Source organism: Dendropsophus ebraccatus, chromosome 7 (genome assembly GCF_027789765.1).
Source record: "Dendropsophus ebraccatus isolate aDenEbr1 chromosome 7, aDenEbr1.pat, whole genome shotgun sequence".
Lineage (NCBI taxonomy): Eukaryota > Metazoa > Chordata > Amphibia > Anura > Hylidae > Dendropsophus > Dendropsophus ebraccatus.
Window position 1 is genome coordinate 74981460 of NC_091460.1, and position 7383 is coordinate 74988842.

The 7383-nt window shown below is 42.2% G+C and overlaps 1 long non-coding RNA gene across 1 annotated transcript in view; it reads right to left on the minus strand.

The window, feature by feature from the left end:
• Positions 1–3668: 3668 nt before the first annotated feature.
• LOC138797519 (uncharacterized) overlaps positions 3669–7383 on the minus strand; it is a 27822-nt gene continuing 24107 nt past the window's right edge. Inside the window, exons 2-3 of the long non-coding RNA XR_011363945.1 lie at positions 5081–5151; positions 3669–3964 (exon numbers count right to left, since the gene is read on the minus strand). This is a non-coding gene — a long non-coding RNA (uncharacterized lncRNA). The remainder of the gene's footprint in view (positions 3965–5080; positions 5152–7383) is intronic.

Consider the following 7383-nt stretch of genomic DNA (forward strand, 5'->3'; position numbering starts at 1 on the left):
CATCAAACAACATAAGAGACTATGATAAATCTTAGAATGTCAACATTTACACTGTCTACAAATTAAACAGCCGCTATGTTGTATGTAATTGTACATATACAGCTTTGTTGTATGTTTTAAGGGGATATCCAGTTGCTAGTAAGTCATCTAGACAGTAAGGGGGACATGTATTATGCGAGGAAATGTGGTTTTTCAGCGGAAAGTGTCGATTTGCGAATGATTTTAAAATATTATAAATAAAATATTATAAATAAATATAAATAATAAAATATTCGCAAATCGTCACTTTCCGACGGTTGCGCCAGGGGGGCGGGCAGAACAGGGGGCACAAACTCATAGTCCACGCGATTCATTATTTTTGTATCTTAAAGATACGCCGAAAACCTACTCCAGTCCTCAGCTGGCGTAGGTATTCGGCCATGCCCACTAGAGCGCACGGGATTTATGTAGAGACAGTCCGCCTCTACATAAATTCCCGTAGCGCCGGAGATGCGGGGACATTTTTAAGTCAGGCGTAAAAAACGTCGGACTTAATAAATGTCCCCCTAAGTGTATAGATAAGCTGTGTATTAATGTACATTAGGTTCCAGATCTGCAGTGGTTCTTCACTGAGCAGCTTAGGGAGATGTAAACAAAATGAAATGAAGTGAAATGAAATGATGTACAAACACATATAAACATATGTATGCAATGTAAAAGCTTTAATCTGATAGTAATGGGACCTGACAGTTGGCAGATTAACAGAAAAACTTATCTCTGCTGAGTCTTCTGCTTCTGGTCATGTGAGAATATAAGTTATCTTGTAGTTTGTACTGGAAACAAGTGTCAAACTATTAGTTATTCTGTAATTTGGGGTCAATAGATATCTAGAGTGAGCTCTGCTTTCCCCGCAGGCCTGTAGAGGGGCCTGGATAGTTAGGCCTGAATCATGGCCCAGATAATGGGGCCTGGGTTGTGGCCTGGTTGGGAAAGTCCTGAGAGCTGTGGCTGGGTGTAGTAGATAGTGGGAGGGGTAAGATTTTCCCAAGGGTGGGGTCCATTTGTATTTTTTCTATTTCCTTACTTAATTTTCCTATAGATAAACCCAAATGAGGGCCTCTTTTGCTAGACCATTTGTGCGTTGTTATGGCTCCCTTCATTTTACTATAAAATGTACTGTGAAACTAAAAAATTATTGTACGGTTAAAAGGAAAAAAAAATGTTTTCCTAATTTTATTGGATTGTTTTTATGCCATTCACTGTTTGGTAAAACTGACATCTATTTTATTCTGCAGCTCCATCATACACTGAACCAGGAGAACATGCCACTTTCCCTTTAGCCAATAGCCACTTTGCATATCTCACAATTTCTCATAGAAAAGTATGTGCTATAAGAAACGGCTGTAGACTTATAGGAAAGTGGCATGTCCTCCAGAATCAGTGAAAATTTCTTGACAAGTCACTTTTTATGCCGCTGAAATGTTTCTACTTATGGACTGAATTAGGGATGGTCCGAACCGAGTTCGGTTCGGGTTCATACGAACCCGAACCCTCGGTAATGATTCCCGCTGTCTGCCCGCTCCGTGGAGCGGGCGGATCCAGCGGGAGGACCGCCTTGAAAACTGGGATACAGCCATAGCCATAGGCTGTATCCCAGTTTTCCAGGCGTTACTCCCGCTGTATCCGCCCGCTCCACGGAGCGGGCAGACAGCGGGAATCTGCTGCCGAGGGTTCGGGTTCATACGAACCCGAACCTCGGCAGGTTCGGACCATCCCTAGACTGAATATAAATGTATTGCAATGTACTGCCAAATTGTAAGTGGCTGAATGTAACAAGGGATCTATCATGGTAGCCACATAGGCCTTCAGAAGGCTCCTGTCTGCCATGACAATTAATCATTTTACCAGAGACATGATTAGAGACATGGCAGAACAGGTACCAGTCAAATTGCCACCTGGATGTTGCTGTCACTATTGACCCTGGTATAGAGGAGGTTATAATTCTGAGATCAGAATGAAGCCCAATCTCAGTAGCTGGTGGTGAGTGCAGGTTGCACGCATCATATGATGTGACCCAGGGCGCTGAGATGGCAAACAACAGGTGGGCTCTGATGTTTTCACTGGGTAACTTGTCACGGTGGCCAGGAGTGGCGTTGCCCACCCCCAGACACACTGGCACTAGGCTTTCTAAAGGGAAATACAAGTGTGGGTTCAGGTGCAGCGGAGAAAAAAAAGAGCACAGAGTCCAGCACTTGAACAAAGAATGGCTTTACTTGAGAACTTCAGTGCAATACAGGTGAGACAGCTTGTTAGGTGCAGGTAGAAGTTTACACTGTACTTGAGGTAGTGGAGGATAGGAATAGAAGAAGGGTAGCTTGAATTTAGATTAGGTTCAGGGGCTGTCTTGGGGACCTTGCCTAAGTAGTAAAGTACTCTGCCAGGATAGTGTACAGTGTGACTAAGTGTTACTGAGGAAATCTTCATACTCATGATTAGAAGGAAAGAATTAAATAGAAGATGGCCTTTTGCCAAACAAGCCCAGAAACAGATTCTGTAGCAGCAGTCCCAGGTTTTACCTACTGGGCGAAGCTAACCCCTCAAGATTAGGTTGAGCAGGTACCAGTGGGATACTTCAGCTTAGGTCCTTTGTCCCACTGATGATCAATCCTTAGGCTTTGCAGATTGCTCTAACTTGTTAAGAAGAATGTAAGGCTTGGCAAGGTTGACCCAGGTCACAGTTACCCCAGCTTTGGTCCTAGCAGTGCTTAGTTATTTTTTCTCTAACAGATTAGAAATCAACTGTGTCTCTTACTTTCTCCAACTCCATTGCCGAAGACCCATACAAGGGCCGTGGCCTAACCCAGCAGCAACTCCCTCTCTATCTATGTATCTCCTCACTGCAGCCTGTGAACATGGCCTGAGTGTGCATTCTATAAACATGTTTGGTGAATCCTACCTAAAAGTTAACAGGTTATCGCTACAATCATCATCATATCTCCTCCTTGCGTTTAACCACTTCATGTCCACAATATATATATATATATATATATATATATATATATATATATATATTCAGTAGGAACATGTATATACATACGTTCCTGACTGTGAAGAGGTTTTAATGTGTGCAAGGCCGCTTCAATGTGAGCAGCGTATCTGCACACATTAGTGTTCCAGGAGTAGGGAATAATGCAGTTACGCAGTTGCCTGTCATTAACCCCTTAAACACTGAAGTCTATAGTAATCATAGTGTTTAAGGTTGTCAATGACAGGAGACGTACTGTACCTGTCACTGACTGATCAGGACCCTCCGGATCGTGAGTATGGGGGTTCTGATCCCTTGTCCTGACAGGCACAATCTAAGGATTGCATATATGCATATACAAGACCCCTAAGGGGGCTTATAAAATGTACAAAAAAAAAAAAATTAAATATAGCAAAATCTCCCCCCCCCCCATCTCTGATCCAACACTGTAGACAGCTGTACCTCAGAAAGCCTCTGTTCCTACCCTTTCTCCCCGAAAATAAGACAGTTTCTTATATTAATTCTTGCTCCCAAAGATGCGCTAGGTCTTATTTTCAGTTGATGTCTTATTTTTTCCAGGAAGAAGAATTAACATTTTTTGTTCAACAAAAAAATTACATTTATTATATACTGTACAGTCTGGAGACTGTAACAATATCCCACAGCAGTTTCTGGACCACTTGTACAGCAGGGACAGCTTCTGGTCACCAGGGGGAGCTCATTATAGCACACTCATACAGCTTACCAAATGGCGACAGACAATGGGATAACGGCAGACTGTGTGCAGCTCTACATCTGGCGGTAGGGGGACAACGGGCATGGCGGCAGGCGATGGGGCTCTTGATGCCTTGCCTGCACATTTACAAGTGACGGCTGTGGAACGGAATATCAGGGTTGGAGACAGATGACGGTCGTCATATCCTGCATGCGGCTGCTCTACAATGGATGGGGATGGTCAGCCTGGGGATAAAAGACACCAGGTCATAGAGCAGTGCGGACAGTGCGGCAATAGGAAACTGCAGTTTCCCTTTAAGTTAACCAAACAATTGTGAAAAAGGTTTTTTTGTGTGACGTATTGTACTTTAGGTTAAAGTGAAAAAACGCTGACATTTCATGATATGGCAAAATTTTCCTAGCTTTAACCCCTTCAGGACTGGGCTAATTTTCATTTTTGTGTTTTCGTTTTTTCCTCCTCGTGTTTAAAAGGCCATAGCGCTTGCATTCTTTCACCTACAGACCCACATGAGCTCTTATTTTTTTGCATGACTAATTGAACTTTGCAATGGCAGACTTAATTTTTCCATAAAATATATTGTGAAACCAGAAAAATAATATTTGTGCAGTGAAATTGGAAGAAAAAAAAAGGAATTTGTTTTCATTTTGGGGGGTTTTGTGTTTACGCCTTTCACCCTATAGTAAAACTGACACGTTATATATGTTCCTCAAGTCAGTACAATAACATTGATATATAATTTTATTTTATCTGACTGCTTTAAAAAAATTAAAACCTTTAAAAAAAAAAACTAGATGTGTTTAAAATTTCTCTATTCCAATCCTTATAACGCTTTTATCCTAAGGTCTATGGGGTGGAGTGAGGTGTCATTTTTTGCACCATGATTTGTTCTTTCTATCGATAACTTGCTTGTGTATATGCGACTTTTTATTAAAATTTTCTGGATTTGATGTGTCAAGAAATCCGCAATTTTGCACTTTGGTGGGTTTGTGCGCTTACGCGTTTACCAAGTGAGATCAGGAATGTGATAAATTTATAGTTCGGGCGATTACGCACGCGTAGATACCAAATATATTTATTTAATTATTTATTTATTTTTAATTATAAAATGGAAAAGGGGGGGGGGTGATTCAGACTTCTATGAGAGGAGGGGATTTTTTAATTAATAAAAACACTTTTTTTTTTTTTTACTTCACACTTTAAGTCCCCCTGGGGCACCTTTAGTATTACTGCAGTGAACTCCCATAGAGATCAGTGCAGTATACTTAATACAGCAAAAAAAACATCCAGTGCTGTGTGTAACTTCTGGTGTAGTCATACAAAAAACAAGTTTTTCAGCTCACCCCAATATATATGTCCTGTTCACACCAATGCAGTATCCCCAGGAAGGATGTGGTAAGGTTCGGGCCAGTTCCTGGTTAAATGAAGCCAAAAAAATTAAAGTAGCTCCACAGCTCCAAGTAAAATATCAGAGTCTTTATTGTAGCATATAAAAATAAAGTAACAAAAATGAACAGTGAAAACTATACGCAACTTCTGGTGTGCTAACCATCTCAAGCCTTGGAGATGGTGGTCCCCATGAGGTGATGACCCCAAATTTATCACAGTATGAGTTACAGACAATCAGCAAACAATCTGCTGAATTGTAACCAGTTCTGTATTTTTCTATCTTGTCGCTAATTGACATACTTTTACATTATAGACAATGGAAAATAAACGTATGGAGATATGGATTTCAAGATTGAAAAAAATATATAAACATGCTTTGTTATTGTTGTTTTTTTTATGTGACCCACAGTTCTTCTCAGACATGTTCTCAGCCATGGTGTTAAAGTTTTGGTTGTTTTTGTTTGCCTCTATGAGACACAGCATGGCTTGTACAATGATAAGTTATCTCACTGAACATGCATTCCATAAGAAATGAGTCAGCAATATGGGACATCAAGCAAGAAGTAACATGTCACATGAACAAATTGTGGAAACCTAAATTTATTGAAAAGTCTCAGAGCTAGAAGTAAGGATCTTGTTACTCGTTATTAAACCAAATGTACCATTAGGTACTTTTTTTTTTTTTTTTTATAGTAGCAGATCCCTGTGGCGCATTCCTCTTTTGAAATGCCTCCGATTCCTGTGCTTGGCGCTATTCTATGCACTGGAGGTGGGCTCGCCGCCCCTAAATGGGATTATATCCCCTCCTATCTAATGGAGCCATGTCACAGGGGGAGGAGATATAGTCCCACTGGGGAACGGCAAGATGGCCGCTTGTGCACAGGGTGGTGCACGGCCACAGACCGTCAACGGCCACAGGAATCGGGCGGCGTTCAAAAAAAAAAAAAAGGACCGCACCACTAGGATCCCTGCGCCGTCGCCAATCTGCTGCTGTAAACAAAAAATAAAGCAATGTACTTACATTTGTTTTAATTTGAGACTTTAATATTTTGTTCCATATTTCAGTCAGTATGTTTAGCCAAACACCAGGAATGGAATTGACAAAGGAAAACATTTGCACATTTGTTATTGACCCACTCCTGGTTTTGGTTAAAATTACTGACTGAAATACTCACCAAAATACTATAGCCTAACCTAGCCTAAACCAAGATATCACTAAAGACAACCGCAGTGAGGGTTTTTAGTTGGGACCTCACCAATTTACAATGAAATAAAGAGGATACAATAATGGCTACAACTCATGTGTCACTTGAGAATAAGGTTTCACCCTCTAATATTATACACAAACCTTTCTTAGTTTATAGACTAAATGGGTTTATATAAATGGGCTCCCAAAGGCCTAACCAATTACACAGGTTATTGAGGCCATTACACAGCTCCATAATCGTACAGGCAGGGCTGTACGGACATTGCTAGTGATGTCCATGCAGCCCTTACTTTCAGTGGCGTAGCTATAGGGGTCGCAGCGGTCGCCATGGCGATCGGGCCCCAAGCTAGGGGGGGTGCTGACTCCGGCCCCCCCTCTCACCACTTTCTATCACTGGCAGTTCTCCCCAATCGGCTGTGATAATGACCGCTGGGATAACTGCACTAAGCAGGCTGCATATTAAACAAGGCATCGTCAGGGCAGCGGACACCCTCCCTCTCAGGCCCCCGTTTTCTAAAGCAGATGCTGAGGGCCCTAACAGACGCTTCCACTGACTGTGTGCAGCAGCAACAGGAGGAGGTCTCTCTCAGCGCTGACGGCCCGACCCCATTACATGCTCCAGGAGGAGGAGGAACTAACTGCAGCATAAGGTCTGATACTGAGTGGGGAAGATGACAGAAAACAGCATACAGGGGGTTACAGGGGAGTCTCGTCCCCCTGCAGAGGAATCTCCGCCCACTCACTGCCCGCAACATACAGGAGAGAGGACTATGTAAGTGCCTCAGTGTACAGAACTGCGTGTGTGTGTGTGTGTGTGTGTTTGTCTGTCTGTCTGTGTCCCTGTATGAGTATATATGTGGCTGGCTGTATGTGTGTGCCTGTGTACAGTGTGTGTGTGTGTCTTTGTATGAGTATATATGTGGCTGGCTGTATGTGTGTGCCTGTATGTGTGTGTGTGTGCGTGTGTGTCTGTATGAGTATATATGTGGCTGGCTGTATGTGTGTGTGTGTGTGTCTGTATGAGTGTATATGTGGCTGGTTGTATGTGTG